The 16366-nt window shown below is 43.3% G+C and overlaps 1 protein-coding gene and 1 long non-coding RNA gene across 2 annotated transcripts in view; one reads left to right on the top strand and one right to left on the bottom strand.

Moving 5' to 3' along the window:
- Positions 1-16366, bottom strand: part of ADAMTS9 (ADAM metallopeptidase with thrombospondin type 1 motif 9) — a 105973-nt gene that overhangs the window by 30063 nt on the left and 59544 nt on the right. The window lies entirely within an intron of this gene.
- LOC149855953 (uncharacterized) lies at positions 6-16350 on the top strand. The gene is made up of 3 exons (XR_016438473.1): positions 6-1451; positions 2759-2844; positions 3393-16350. It is a non-coding gene; the product is annotated as an uncharacterized LOC149855953 (long non-coding RNA).

The raw sequence follows: 16366 nt of genomic DNA, 5'->3' as shown, positions 1-16366 counted from the left end.
TGGGAATAGGGAAAAAAAAAAGAGGAATAGTTTTAACATAGATCTGCCTTGTTATGTGTGTACATATGAAACAAGGAAGGCTTTTAGCCTAAATATGATGGGCCCAGAATCGTGTTGTCAGTGGGGGCCAAAGGGGTACAACTGACGAGCCAAAAGAGCCCAGCAGAAACATCCTCAATTTATAGCAGGGACTGGGTGCTACTCTTCGGTGCAAGCCAGACGTGTCCAAATATCACACTTAAGACAGGAATTGGTATTCAGCAGGAAGACAACATTTCAGGTGAGATGTCTGGCTGGCATAGCTTGGTGCCGCTCCAGTGAGTTCAAAGGAGCAAAGTTGATTTCCAGGAACTGAGGATGCAGTCCTGACAAGGGCCTATCCTACTGCAGAATCATTAAATGCCGTGCCATGACGGTTAATCAGAATAATAACGTCGCTCGCACTTGTACATGACTCTGAAGGGGGCAAAACAGTGGAAAAACAAACCCGAACTTTATGTGATTAAAGCTGTATTTGTTTTCCCCTGCACCAAACGAGTGCGGACGGTTTGTTTTTCATTAAATAAATACTGAAAAGCTTACGCTTAAGATGCATACTTTTGGAAAACAACACAAAAGGTGGCGAGAAGGCAGAGCTGGAAGAATCAAAGCAGAAAGCAAATCAGCAGGTAGGTTGGCTGGACGCTTTGTAGTGAAGCGACTAATTTCAACCTCTCTCTGCAGGTTCATTGAACTTTTTCAAATGTGACCAGTTCTGGCATGCTCACCCCGAGCAACCTTACTTTGATTTCAGATTAGTCTCCTCCAAAAGATTTAGGAATCCAAAGAGGTCTGGACAAGAATTTAATATGACAGTTTCTTGTAGAACAAACCTCTTACTCAGCAGGACGCACGGAGGGCCTCCATTTCAATTTCTTCATTACATGTTATGCAAGTCATTACATGTTATACCACAAACATCCTGGTTTAATCCTTCAGCGCAAACATGCTATTTCAGTCATCTCACTACATAACCGTTCGCCTGTGCATTTTTTTTTTTTTTTTTTTTTTTAAGAGGAGACCGACTGTGGGGCAGCGGAGACATACAAAGCCTCACAAACCTGGAGACTCCTTTTTCCTTTTCAAGTCACTCTGTATTTTTGCTAAGAACTAAAATTCCAGCGAAAATCCCCCCCCTCCAAACACCATTTGGAAATAAGAGGAATGGGGGGAGGAGGAGGGGTGGGATGAAAATTGTATACGTATGAGCTTCGTAGAGACGCTACTAGATCTAACATTTGACCAGGCCCAACCCCATCTGTTAATAATTTAATTACAGTCCTGCCCAGCAGCCCCCAAGCATCGTTCAGACTCTGTTCCATTAAATATGCACAAACAAGGAGTAAGAGAATCACTGCCCTGAAGAGCTTATAAAAGAAACTACAGAGAGGCAACAAAGGATATAAGCCAAGGTCAGCAATAGAGCCCTAAACATTTTGTAGGCCACAGTTGTGTACTTAGGCACTCGTCTGGATAGGGGTGAGCAGGATTTAAGGGTTCGATACAGTGGGTCTGGAGTTTGCATTCATAACTTCCACTGAAATAAAAGAGAGGGAAGTCCATGGGAGGTAGGCACCCGCACGCCTTTGTGGGGCTGGCTTGACCTGACTTGCCCAAAATCCTACAGGAAGTCCATGGTGCTAAACCCAGATCTCCCAAGTCCTTGGTGCCCTACAGCAAGAAGGCCACCAAGATGCAAACAGTGTTGGGAAGTCTAGGTCTAGACCTGGCCTCCAGCCCCGGTCACTATAACATGTTAACACCAAAACCTTATACTACGACATGTTAAAACCAAAACCTTATACATGCTCACTGTAAGACTATAACATGTTAACAGCAAAACCTTCTACTATGACATGTTAACACCAAAACCTGAACACTCCTGGTTTTTGAGCAAGTTCAGATTCATGTTTCTCAAGCCTGCCCCATCACTTGGAAAATGCACTGCTCAGAGTAGCCAGAAAGCTGCGCCTTTAAGCTGGACTGGTCTCAGTGGTGCAGATGACAGAGCAAGGAGCAACAGGCTCAAGCTGCAGCAAGGGAAGTTGAGGTTGGATCTTAGGAAAATCTCTCTCAAAGAAGGGTAGTAAAGAAGTGAAATGGGTCACCCAGAGAGATGGCTGAATCTCCATCCTTGGAGGTTTTTAAAAAGTGGGTTGATAAAGCCTTGGCTGGGATGATCTAGTTGTGGCCGATCCTGTTTAAGCAGGGGTTGGGACTAGATGTGACCTCCTGATGTCCCTTCCAGCCCTCACTTCCTATCCTTCTACTTAATCTCTTTGTACTAAATTTTGCCATCGCTATAACTTTGACTTTCTTCAGTAGGTATTCTGCACGAGGAATGGTGATTTGGCTGCAAAACAAAACGGTGGGAATAACATGAAAAAAGTCAAAGGATCATAGAAAAATAGGGCTGGAGGGGACCCCATGAAGTCATCTAGTGCAACCCTCTGCTCAAAACAGGCTCCTCCCGGACTAAACTATCCCAGTCAAATGTCCGTCTAACCTACGCCTGAAAATTTCCCGGGATGGAGGTTCTGCAATATTTCTAGGTAGGCTATTCAAACTACCCTCATAGTCAGACACTTCCTCTGTTGCAGGATGAGGGCGTTGCTCCTAGTCATATAGTTGCTTAGTATTTACCCTTCCAGTCTGCGTCAAAGCATGTCTCTTATCTGCAATTTTTTCAAATATTTTTCCCTTATCATTTATTACACAGCAGGAATAACACTGTGCTGACACACAGCGCCATTCTGAGGATCTGAAAGCCTCCTGTAACTATTCCAAGAAGAGTGGTACAAGCAGGTATGTTTGGTATTTGCATTCCCATTTTACAGCCTGGTTAAACTTTGGCAGAGAAAGGATCTGTGTCCCATACTAGGGACAAGGTGCTTAGTGAGCTGAGGTTGTACATGTAATGCTGCAATCTCTTCCTGCTGTAGGATGTCAGTCCAAGAGATACGCTCTAACTATAAAATGGTACTTTTCTGCTTCTCGTTAAAAGGAAACATAGATTTGCAGGTATATTTGAACGTACGAAGTTACTTGTTACATTGGGCAAATTTTGCTTATGCTTGAATATAGCACCTCAAGCTGCTATCTGGCACCGATTGTGTTTGTGGTCTTTTACAAATATATAAAATTAAAAATAGACAGCTGAGCATATGCGTAGGTGGATCTAACACACATATCTGCTTTCACATACATTCTGAATCATGCTCTTCCATGCAGGCAGACATGACGGTAGGATGAATAATCAAATGCCACCAAGGGTCTAAGATTGAAAAGCCTTTGCACAAAGCATGCATTATACCTGCTTTTGAATTCTTCTCGAGTATTTCCAACCTTTACAGGGTGCACAGATTTGAAGCATATGTGGGCTACCTGCAGAAAATAAGCTGGACCTCTGATTTATGGATGCTGCTCAATGAGGTGGTACGCTCAAACTAATCTTTCATTTCTAACAGTGGAAGAACTTTGCATTTCATTAACAGGACTCTTCCCACAGCTTGAAACAAGGCCATCTGCTTACAGGGTTTGTCAGCTAAAATGCCACGGTGAGGTAAGCTTTGACCTTGTCTATTTTAAAGCATACGAAGTGGACAAAGAACACTTCTTCACGGGTTTTTGGTAGAAAACACTTCAAAGTAATGGGGACAGGGGTATAATTTAGGCACTCACACTTTGAGAAATAACAGCTCGATTCAAAGCTCATGGATGTCAATAGAAAGACTCCTACTGGCTTAAATAATCTTTGGATCCAGCCCCAGAGGTAGAGCCGACATTCTCATGCTAATAGGGCTTGTAGATCTTAAAGGACGGTTTTCCCAACCGATCATGCCCATCCTTCACCCAAGCTGTGAGCTCACTCGACTGCAGTTGAAAAGTCCACTCCAGAAACGCCTGTTTCCAATCCCAGACAAATGTCATAATGAAAACGATGCCCAAACCCCAGGAGGACGCTCCTGCTGGTCCAAAGGGAGGGTGCAAAATTTGTCACGTTCATCTGCAACATTTCAGGGTTCAAGCTACATGGAAAGGTGCCCCCCCGTGTGCGAAAGTGCACAACCTAGAAAGTTAGCGTGAGCCCCAGCAATTGGTTTGCAGATGCAGCTTCCATTGACATGAGATGCAAACACAGGGTTTTAAAGGCCAACTACTGATCGGAGCTGTACCAGCGCAAAATGAAATGAGAAGGAAGCAAGTCAAAATTTGGCAGTATTGGCCATTCTAAGGTAAAATAAAAAGTCTTAGATGCTTGCCTAAATGAAGCACGAACCTTTCTTGCAAACCTTTTACTCCCTGATGCCAACCACATGCTGCAAAAATCCTTCTGGCCTGTACACCTGCAAAGGGGCTTGTGAGTAGCAAACAGTCCCGCTCCACTACCATCAAGCTGAGTTTGCTGTCAGATCAGGAGCGTAACTCGGATCTTATCCGTGGCAGCACAGAAATGAAACTACGTGGCTGCTTCTCTCTCAGATCCCTGTGGAGGCTGATTTCTAGTTTAACTTCTAGTTTAACTTTCCCCTTTCTGCATCTCCAACTCGAGCAGATTGTGGCAATGTTTGGGTTGAAAAAAATAAGCACAGAGGAACAGTGTTATAAAGAAGTTATGTCCACTACATTAAAAATCATGAAATAATACTACCAGCACCATGCCTAGTGCTTTGCGCATAGAATAAAAACACAGTGATGTCCCTAAAAAGCTCAGAATCAGTTCTTTTGGGATTAGATTTAATTTCATTGTATTTATGATGAATTACATTAAGGTGTCCAGAGCCTTCAATAGGCATCTTTTAAGTTGGTTTAAAAAAAAAATAAAAATCTGAATTGAATATATTTAAGCAAAACTGAAAATACTTCCCTATTATGCAGGTCCATGCAACTGTAACTCAGATTGCAAAGCAAACACCTTCTGCAATGCAATATCCTGTTCTATTGTTGGGCCGGCATTTTCATTTCACAGAAATGTGCTTCCCGTTTCAGGAGTTCAAGCATTAGGAAGATAATCTTCGTTTACCAAGTATGTGTGAATTGTGCCAGCTTATTTCTTATGGCCTTTCCTATTCATAGGCTCTGGAAGAGAAGATGCAACTTCTTTATTAAGGTTCCTCTAAAAGTGGAAGACTGCAGCAGATCCCAGGACTTTCGATGGGGAAGTCCTTTTAGGTTACTCAAGGTTTGTACAAGAGGCAAGAATTTCTTTGGGTGCTACCTTTTATTGGACCAACCGCATTAGTTGGCATAGAGTTAAACAAGCTTTTGAATGCAAAACATACAAAAATTAGAATCACTTGTGGGTTTAAGAGCCTGCAAGTAGGTTTATGCATGTTATTCTCTCTTCAAGAGCTGGCCATTCGAACATATATTTTCCATATCCTTCACCCTACCTGCACACGACCAGCTAACTTCAGTGCAGAATGGCTAAATACCACCAGAAATACAGTTAATTCCACATAGCAGCATGGATGTCAAAGAAGGCTGCTCAGGCTGCTTTTTACAGACACCGTGTAACAGTCTGGCAGTTTGGGAGGTATCAGATATAATGAAAGCAAGCTGCAATGATCACCAAAGGGATGCCCAAAGATAACGGTAATCAGATATCTCAGGAGAGGAGGGAAAAGAACCAGACGAAAAAGATCTTTATCAGACTCTGCCAGGAGCAACTTTTCAGAAGAAATTAAAAACAATCCCTGCAGGTTTAAATTCCCACCCTTCTCAGATGATATTAATTGCAAGCATTTGTGCCCCCTTTCCAAGAATCTTCGCTGAAAAGCGTGCAGTGAAACAAAAAGGGGAAAATTTACAAGCTTTGCGTTTCTTTATGTTCTTGCCTCTGCTCAATAAAACACTCCCGATTTTCAGGTGGCCGTCTCAACTGCACCTGCTGCCAGACCATGGTGGGCAGTTGCACTTAACTACCCCATTAGTGCAGACAAAGCCACTTGCAATGAGATGCTCTGGAAACCTGGTCCAGGATTTGCTGCGTTCAGCGTTAAGTGCCACACAAAGATAAGAATCAATTCTGCCCAGTTGGACACCGATTGAAATTCTTAATAGCTATTGAAATATTTTTTTCAAAATACAGCAGTAGAGACAGCTTCCACAAACATGCAGTGCTCAAGGGTTTTGTGGACCTGAATTCGGCCAGGTATTCTAGCGCGCGCCTGACATCAAGCATCTGAGCAATTCCATTGAATAGTCACCTGCTTAAAAGGTAGGCACGTGCTTAATTAGATGCATTATTATTCATATAAAACTATCCCACATTTGTGGAACGGGTGGTGTTCGTGCCTCCAGTGTCACTGTTACATCTTCTGCAGCCAGCATCAGAGGTGGGTAGCAGACCAGAGGATATGCAAGGTATTTACACGTGAAATGGAGAAGGTTATATTTATCCTACGGAGACAGCAAGTGAAGCTGCGGTAGAGACAAAAATTCCCATTTATACCCTGGCACCAGAGTTTAGGCAAGGCTTTTAAACCACACTTTACTTCCCACAGGCCAGCGATTCTCAACCAGGGTGTTGAAGCACCTGCCTGGCCGCTGCCTTGTCCCCGTGCAAAGATCTGAGCCCTGTAATAAAGAAACTAGTGTCTGAAATGGGGTGCCGCTCAATTCACACCAGCGATGGAGGGCGCCTCGAGTCAAATGAGGGGTGCTATGAATCTAATAAGGCTGCGACCGCTGCCATCGACATTATATGAGAAATGGGAGGAATGAAAAATTAATAGGTATGGGGGGGGTTGTATTGCACATGAAAGACTCTGCACATGCCAGATGCAAAAGAACCTTTATTTCTTTTATCTAACATCTAACAGATATGCTGAAAAGCACAGCAGACCAGCTTCTCTCTCTGCTGCAGTTGATGGGCTTCCTTGAGTATGAATGCAGGCAGCTTTTGCTTGCATATCTAGAAGGCGAACTACTCTAATCCCCTATCGTCAAAATAATTTGATGTCATCTTTGGTTTTCTAGCCAGCGGATGTTAGTTTAACCATGCAACGCATTCCTCTCCGTCCCCAGCCCCAATCTATGCATTGGCACTAGAGGCAGGAGGAGCAGGTCGTAAGGTTCTTATGCTGATGTTTTCAATGGGACCTCTTGTTGCAATTTCAAAGGTTGATGAAAAAAACCTGTTGCCATGAAAATATATTCTACATTTTTGCAACAATCCCCTCCACATGTCTCAATTGACCGTTTTTTTCAAGGAAAAAAAATCATCATTAATTTTAGTCTGGGAATCCGATGCAGCAGGGCTTATGCCTCTAACGATGGGCACCCGCAGCCCAAACTAGTGAACACTGGGGAAAAATGTGGCCCGAGCAAATATTATTCAGTTAGCCACAAAATTCTCCATTGGGCTTTGGATCAGGACTCAAATATACATATCCGAGGGCAGGTCGTTCTCAATAATGCTATCATACAGGAAAAAGCTAGCCTACTTTTCTCACTACAGCACCCATGTAACATTTGTAACCTGCCATATTTCCTTTCAGAAGTTCTTCTGGGTCGTTTTCAAAGAGCGCCCTAGGTTCAGTAGCTGTTGCTGTCTGTGGCAATCTGCTCCCCCATGCTGTTATGCTCTGTATAATGACATGCCGGGTATCGAAGCCAACCGGGCTGCATAGGCAGGACTGTGCTGCCATAATCAGATGCTGTGTAAATTGGTATGGGGTGGGAGGGGGTCCAAAGGAGCTTAAAGAAGAAGTAATGAACATGCTATAAGAAGGCTTCAGTTTGAGTAGCTCTAACTAACCCTTTCCTTTTATTATTAAGAGAAACCACTTGTATTGTAGAGGTCCCATTCAAGAAGGTGGCTTCGTGGATCTAGGCACTATGCAAACACACTGGGTGGGGGAGAAACAGTTGTCCCAAACAGCCCACATCCTAAATAGGCAAGCTGGTAGAGGATGGGTGCAAACAAGCCCCCTGCCATTACAGAGGAAGGACCAAGGCACAAGAGATTGACTGCATGGTCCAGAGTTACAGGGAGCCCTACTTCCTCCTCTACATGAAAAGACGCTGTTGATCAAACCCCTTCCAAAGCCTGGCATATGGTCCTTTGTACTGAGCAAATTATGATGCATGCAGCAAACCCACTGGCCTTATCTCCAAGTTAGTACAAAACATCACGAATAAGCCTTAAGTAGCTTTGCAGTGAGATGTGCTGCTCTGCTGCATTAACAACAGAACTGCAGATGCAATACATAAATTATAAATATGGTGAACGTCCCTTATAATAACACACATCCGTTCGCAAAGAAAACAGGAACGTCTTGTCCTTGCTCCTAGTACTTAAGCAAGGAGCAAACGGCCATTATTGCAGTCTAGGGTATACATTGGCAACATGGGCAAACAGGTTGCAAAGATCACAGCCCCGTGATTTGACCTGAAGACATGCATCTTGCACCTCATCCTTAGAAAAATCTATTTCCACGTTACTGCTCTCAATGGGTTTTTTTGCCATCTAGCACACGTTTAAATTACTGTCTGGGTAATCAGCATTTGGGGAGACAAATGGTCCCTAGTAGACAAGTGACAGCCGCTGCTGCTTTATTCATTTTTTTTTCCTCCTGCAGAGTAGAATGAGGATTAACTCGTTATGAAATCAGACTCCATATGTATCCACAGATGAGCTAGCCACTGCAGCAAGTAAAACTGAAGGCAGTACCTACCCTACCGCCTGAAATCATTTTGCTGATAAAACTTCTATAATCTCTCTCTCTTCCCAGTCATGACAATACGCAGCAGGGACCAGTACCTGAACCAGGCAATGGAGGGGGGGAAAGGGGACTAAAGGAGGACCTGAAACAGAAAGTAGCAAAGAGTTATGACGTTATCATGGCAAATGTGCTTGCAAATAACACCCTTCGCACCTTCAGACTTGGCTTTGTGTGATCACATCAATGACCAAAAGCTGCTGGCGGGGGCTAGAACAGGGGTTATTGCTTTCCACCCTTCCAGGAACCATCGCCAGGGACGTTATAATGTACAAGCTTGGGCTGGTCTATAAAATAGCATAAGATACAGTGACATGACCAAGTGCACAGCTCTACCTCTAGATGCATCTATTACTACATGACTCAAAAAACTCTTAGAGCAAACTGATCTCTGAAGGGCCAGGTTCTCTTGCACCTATTCGGTGACTAAGTGGCTTGCAATGCATCATTTGCAGACTTTTGGACTGTCCCTTCTTCTTCGGAGGAAGTCACAAAAAGCGCACCTTTTGCCAGCATGGTTTTTCAGGGTCTTAAGCAGGGTGAAATAGGTGCCCAAGTCCCAATGAGACAGGGAAGGCCCAGCGTGATCTGAAAAAGAACAGCCAAACGATCTAGCGATACCCCGAGGTTTCCAACCTCAGTTTAGAGGGAATACACTACTTCTGTAATCATGCCACCCCATTTGGGACACACTGATGAAATAGAAATCAACCCCTTATCTGTACCATAAGCGACAAGGCATCTAAAAATAACCCTAGCCTGTAGCTGTAGGAGGCATGGGCTTCTGTGTTGTTTCTTTCTTAAACGCTGGATCCCTGCATGACATCCACTGGTGTCCAAAACCGCCAGGCATACGTGTGCAGATATGCAACAGCCAGGTGACAGAAACATGGGTTGAAAAGAGCCACTGCCCACCAGTTTAGGAGCAGAAGGTACACGACAACTTTGAAAACAGGACACTGAGCTGGGAGAGAGAACTAGCATGCGGAAGGCAGGAAGCAAAGGGGAATTTTTGGTCAAGGACAACTAAGCATTGACCCAAACTTGCGGCAAGTGAAACCAATGAGAATTTGACCACGATGGCAATGGCAGCAATGTTTTTGCAGTGAGTTGGTTTTCTGTGGTCTTGGAAGAAAGACTCCCCGACATAATCAACTCCATGGTACTCACTGCTGTGAAATGATGACGTGACCCTGTCCAGGTCTGAAGCAGAAATTCTGGGGAATCCTAGTACTCTAGTTTGGAGACAAGGCGGGTGGCTTAGTGACACTGGCATGTCGGGTAAGACAGCTGAGGATACTGAAGTGCCAGCAATTAGTTGTACCTGAACCGGAGATGCTGACAGCAAATAATTTCTTACCTAATATCTACCTTTAACAACAGGGTGACTGAGATCTGACACTGGTGGAAATAGTGGTAATTCAGATGGCACTGGGTGCATCTACACAAGATACTTAATGCACAGGAGACTAACTCTGCTGCGTGCTAGTGAGGTGGGCAAAGCCCATGCTAATGAGCAGTAGATTTAGTATAATGCACAGTAGTGTCACCAAAAAAATGTTCACTGTGACAGTAGTGCTGATTACGGCACATTAAATTAGCACCTGTCATTACTGGTACTAAAACTTAATGTGCCGTAACTACAGTGCATTAAGGAATGTGTAGACATGCCCATTTCAACCCAAATTAAGCAGCTACATCAAGCCCAAGGAAGTCAGAGTGGCATCAATAGCTGATGAGGTTAGCAAGCAAATGACAGGCTGAGGCATAACAGATGCCCAGATGGGATTCCCTCTCCAAAAGTTACACCCAAGACAAAATTCAAGCAGGAGGGGAAGAACAATAGGGATGACAACTAAATCCTGATGGCCTCCAGGTGAAGAAAAGTAGTTGTAAGGTTTCTGTTGCCCTCAGTGGGAGGGGAACAAAGATAAAGGCACTATAAATTCAACTACACTCTCACAGTGCTGTAAGTGTAGACTGGAGCCAATGTTCCACGAGTCAAGACACAAAGCAACAAACTGAAGCAAAAAAGCTCGTTCTGATCTAGGACCCACAACTGCCAGCCAGGCTCCTTTTCTACCTATGCATGCAGGATGCACATGGAGTCGGAAAGGCTGAACACCTACACGGAGCAGACAGTGCATGGCATGGAGAGCTCACGGCTGACGTGAGCAAACCCAAGTGGATCAGCCAAAGATATTCATGAAGGGACAGGGTGGTTTAGGGGATTCATGGGATACATGGACTTGGAAACCCCACCAAAAATGAAGCAAGCCAAGGAAAATTCCCCCTCCAGCCATGCAGAATGCTAACCCGAGCTGTTCGAGGCCATCTCTTTATGGTTGATGTTAGCTCAATTTGGGGCAGGAATAGCGATGCCGTATCCCCTTGGCGTGATGCAGATAAGTTTTTGCCTTGACAGGTGCTGCCTATAAGGTTGTCTGCTGTGTACACTTGTAAAGAGGCAGCGGTGGGGAAGAAAGAAAACAGCAGAGACCAGCTGGGAAGAATACAGAACACGAGGCCAACGGATGTACTGGGAACCTGTCACTTGTAGCTTTAAATCTCACTGTGACCTTCTGATTTTGCGAAAATCTCCATCCATTTTCCATAAAAGACCTAACTGCATGTGGGTCACAGGGAGCCAATTGTTTTTCAACAGCATTTTGCCGATCCTATTCTTAGCAGCTACCATGTCAGTTCTTCCTGAGACATGAGCAATAAATGGGGGCAGATTTGGTTCACGGTGTGTGTAATTCTGCTATTCTCCTCTCTCCAGCAGAAAATGAATTTGCCGTGACAGCCACATTACTTAGGTGTTATATGATTCCTTACACACATTTTTGCAATAACAAAATCACCATTGAAACCGACACATTGAAACCGAGAACTCTTCATTCACTCTGTCTCTGCTTTTCACATTACCTCTCCCATCCTTCAACTGTACTCGGTCTGCTTAGATTTTAAGATCCCCCCAGCAAGGAAACGTCACATCTCTGTCAAGTGCCAGGCACCTTGCTAATGCTACTCTGGAAATAACAACAACGATCACACTCGCAGAAAACTTATTTGGGGGCAGCCAAGTACTGCAGCCTCGAAAAGGGACATGTAGTGTAGGGCCCTAACCTACAAAATGGGTTGGGTGGATAGTAAGTGGAGGAAACATTTAGTGACATGGGTCTTGGTTCCCTCAGCACCTTTTTAGGGATTTAAAAAATTTTTTTTTATCCAAGAATTAAATAGTAACCATCAATGACTTGGCAGATTTCTTAACGAGAGAAGCCTGACGCTTTAGTTTTGCAGGCACCAAGGTCTATATAAAATGTTCTGTTGGCAATAGCTCTTGAATGCCCATTATTCTTTTAAAATGAGGAGGCCTATCTGCACCATGGCCTGGGAGATTAAGTTTAAAATGGGAACATTATTCAAAAAATTACATGCAGGCTAGTCAACAGGCCAAATTCAAGACCGATTTAGGCCCAAATGGCATTCAGCCCCAATGACATACACCACTGAAACCACGCACTATGCAAAATAACTGCTTAATTTGACCCACCACGTATTTTAATTAGGAGAGAAGCAAGCAGACTTGCGAAGACTGTGATAAGTCATTTCTTCATTATGCAAATATTACATCAAGGTAGCGTTGCGCTATCTATCACAGTACGCACTAAACTCAATCACTTATTTTCTTAAGACCGACAAATACATGGATTACTTCTGCTCTAATTATTGCACTCGTTTATAACTTCCAGTGCTACTTTAAAAAATGATTTCATCAACTAAAGTCTACGCTGCTGGCAGGGTGCTGATAAAATGCATCCAGCGAATCACATGCCGTTGCAAAAATGCATTATGGGCTTTATGGCTCAGAGTGGTTTACCACCAGGGATTCGGTGAAATTAGGGCCACAATGTGGTTTGCACATTTTTATGCAACTCCCACGAACATAAGAAATGTTCGCACAGCAAGAGGACGAGCGAACGGCTCCATCAATCTGTATGCACGTAGTAACCGGATGACTGGCAAGCTCTTTTCCACTATCTTAGTGTCTGATCCACCAAGGGCTCAGCATGAAAAACTCATTCTGGTTTTGGTGGGAGTTCTCTACTCAGAGTAAACATTTAATATTGCCAAATTCAGTAAGCATTTAGCTCCGATGATACCAGAATTTCACCCAGAGGTTTTGCAGTCTTTGCTCTACTGTTTGGCTACATGGATTCAGCCTCACACTTAAGTGCACTGATGAATATACTTGGTGACCACCCGCCCGTTTTTTTAAAAGCGCGTTAGGAGTTCCTCGCCCTGCTATCGAGTGTATAAAAAGTTATTTGTTGACAGCCAACTGAATTATACACCTGGATTTGAAGGATACCTTTGTAAATCTGGTATGACTCTCTGCACGCTACTAAAGCCTCACATTAACCAAAGACAGGCTCTACCATGATGCTTATGATACCCCAGAACTTGAATAATAGCAAAAAGTTGCAGAATAAATTAGTTGGTCTAATAAAAGATACCGGATTTGCCCAAAGAAACTTGTCTGCCCGAATAAATTGGGAGTTTAAAGGTATCGTTTGCTTTGGGGATTCTTTTCATCCCTCTGGAACGTGCGATCATGTTAGTGCTTGGTACTTTTCATGCTGGTCATCTCATATGATCAAGCTGCGTCTTCCCACACAACTGTTATTTCATTTTATTCTGGACAACAGCCTGCAGTCCCTAGGACAGGCGTTTGTTCTATGAAGCTACTGGGCACTTTAAGGTAAATAGTCTAGTCTTCCATAAAATTAGTTTCAGGCAATCAGGCATGAAGCTTATCCAATCAAATACTTCCATTAAATTAATCACCTGAACTTCAGAATTCACACTAGATGTCTTGGGGCAAGAACATTAGTCAAAAGGAAATAAGCATAAGCTGTTCCCATTGAAGGACATAAAATAAGAGTGTCGACAGAAGGTCCACCGTTATATTACCCAATTTAAAAGTTTTCCTATCTTTTAACCACATTAAGTGTATCATCGTAGTTTGGCAAAAGACCCAAGAAATCATTATACAAATTCATTCACAATTATGTTCTACTTGTCTTTAATTTTCATTGTTCAACATTAACATTAAACATTGGAAAGGTATGCAATATTTATATAAAATTAAATAACAATATTGGAAAAATAAATACACTTTGTTACATAAATACATAAATCCAAACTGCTGAAAAGTTTCAGCTAATACTATACTCTTGTTTCAAAAGTGACCAAAAATACGGTAGTGACACTCCATCTAACCAGATGAAGTAGGAACAGCTGCAGAATGATGTTTGCAAATCAAGGACAGAGCTAGAAGCAAGTGAGGTGATAGGATCCTAACAATTAAAACTGGCCTTTGCCCTACTGCTTACAGTAGTAGCACACAGTAATATCAAAACGAGGTAGATGCATATGCATTATGTTTTTCAGGAGAGACACAAAGCCTTGTTTCCTTGTTGAGCTCACAGGTAGTCTAATCCCATTTCTCCAATACAGCTCCAAGGTCACTCCAACCCAATTTGAGCCAAGTAACAGTTTATAGAATTGATGTGAAAAAAAATCAAGTAACTGTACTTGCAAGAAGAATGATTCAGCCCTGCAAATCTTTCTCTAGTAGGAAATTTGGCATGAGAAAGGCATGCAAAAGAAAGGGAAGATCCTACTGAGGACCTGGGCCACAAAACTCTCCACTAAAGAGCCGACAGTCCCATCGCGTGACACAGGCTAAGACTGCAGTTTCCTACCATACATACCTATGTGCTGTGACGCTGATTCTGCACACCTGACTCGGCTCAGTGACACCTGGAATCAATGGGAGGTTTGCCTGGGTAACGCATGCAGGATTGAGCCCTGTATTTCAGATCCAGCCACTGGGCAAGTGGGCATGAGCCCACTGGGAGTTACAGCAGGGCTGAACACGGTGTTACGGCAGGGCTGAACAGCTGTCGTGAAAATGCCAAATGCTAAATTACAACAAAATGCAACATAACCCTCTGTCTGTACCCTTCCGTTCTTGCAAACGTTCAAGCACATGAAACAAAGGTTAGCAGCAATTTAAAGGTAGCATTTTGGGGAGTAAATCAACTGCACTGGGTGTCTAGTTGTGCTTAGCTCAGTCATTTTTAGCACCAACTATCAGCACATGAATGATACATTAGCACCTCAAGTTAAATAGTTCATATCACTGTCCCTTGTTGTGATGAAGCACCATATAAATACCAGTCATCAGTTTTATGGCTATCACAGAATTCACTGAGGTATGATAAAAAATAGTAGAAATGTTACCAAAAGCATCCACAGAAGCTACGGTGAAGATATAGTCCAGCAATAAGGCATTTAAAAACCACAGCAATTAAAAGAAGTCTCTATATTACAAGTAGGCCTCTCCTTGATAAAGTGCTTTCGAGTCAAATTACCTTTTTTTAAACCTTCTTTAACTACATTACGGCAAAAAACCTTGACACTGATTTGTAGGTGACTTCAAAGTGGGCAACGTCAGTGGTTTTCATAGTAACTTAGAATAGTCTCACTCACAGCAGTGGAAGAGCACCTGTTAGCATCCATCCTGGAGCACTAAGATTGCACCTGTCCTCAGGTGGTGAAGTTTATTTAAAAGAGCACAAATATCCCATGCCAGGCAGGTAGAATTTGGAAGCTGCAGAATTTCTTAGGGCCATTTTGCTCTTTATTGCCATGGAGGGTCACCCCAGGGAAGCAGGACACTTCCAGGGCAAAGAACCAGTATAACTGCTCCTATTCTGTCCCCTTTCCTATGGTTGGAAACTGGCCAGGGGGCAAAGGGTTTCCATAAGTTCTCTTGATTCCTAGCTACTAGAAAAGCTCTCCGGGGCAATTGGCAGCTAGCATAACTTGGAGCAGAGGCTAGAGTTGGACCAGTGCACAGACTGTCCAGGATCAGAAAAACATGCAAGAATAGTTTAAAGGCACCTTTGCACAGCCCCTTAGCAGTGGCAATGTATGCTCCACCACTAAGACTCTGGGCTTTGTATGTAATGATATGTATAAAAACTCACAGGCACACACATCATCTACACAAACAGGAATACATACATCGTTTATATTAAGGCATGTACGTGCAAATGGGCATGTGTTCTCAGTATAGCTGTGCGCGCACAGGTACACGTATATATGATCTGTGATGGATGCTTGTACAGACATACACACACACATGCACTTTACTTGTGAATGAAGGCAGGTTAGCACCAGAAGTCTCCCATAGCTATCACATTTTTTGCAGAGAACATACGTGCGCAACGTATCAACCTTAAATATCCGCAAACTGAAATGTGTCGCCGAAATGCCAGGTTTCCATTTGCATGGCAAGAACTCACTCATAACCAAGATCCGTAATGCAGAGGGTTGGCACTTGATTACCTAGCAAGTTAGCTTGCTAGCACGAGCCCCTCTGAACGTGGGTTATTCTGAACCTATTGCAAATAATCATCCTTATGCGTGGTTTTATGACACACAGCAATAGCCAAGGGGCTTTCAACACGTTCACTCTGCTGTTAGGGAGCATCCAAAAACGATTCACAGAGAGAAAGATTTTA

The sequence above is a fragment of the Crocodylus siamensis genome, chromosome 11 (assembly GCF_052110815.1).
Source record: "Crocodylus siamensis isolate JL-2025a chromosome 11, ASM5211081v1, whole genome shotgun sequence".
NCBI lineage: Eukaryota > Metazoa > Chordata > Crocodylia > Crocodylidae > Crocodylus > Crocodylus siamensis.
This window is presented reverse-complemented; position numbering and strand designations above follow the sequence as displayed.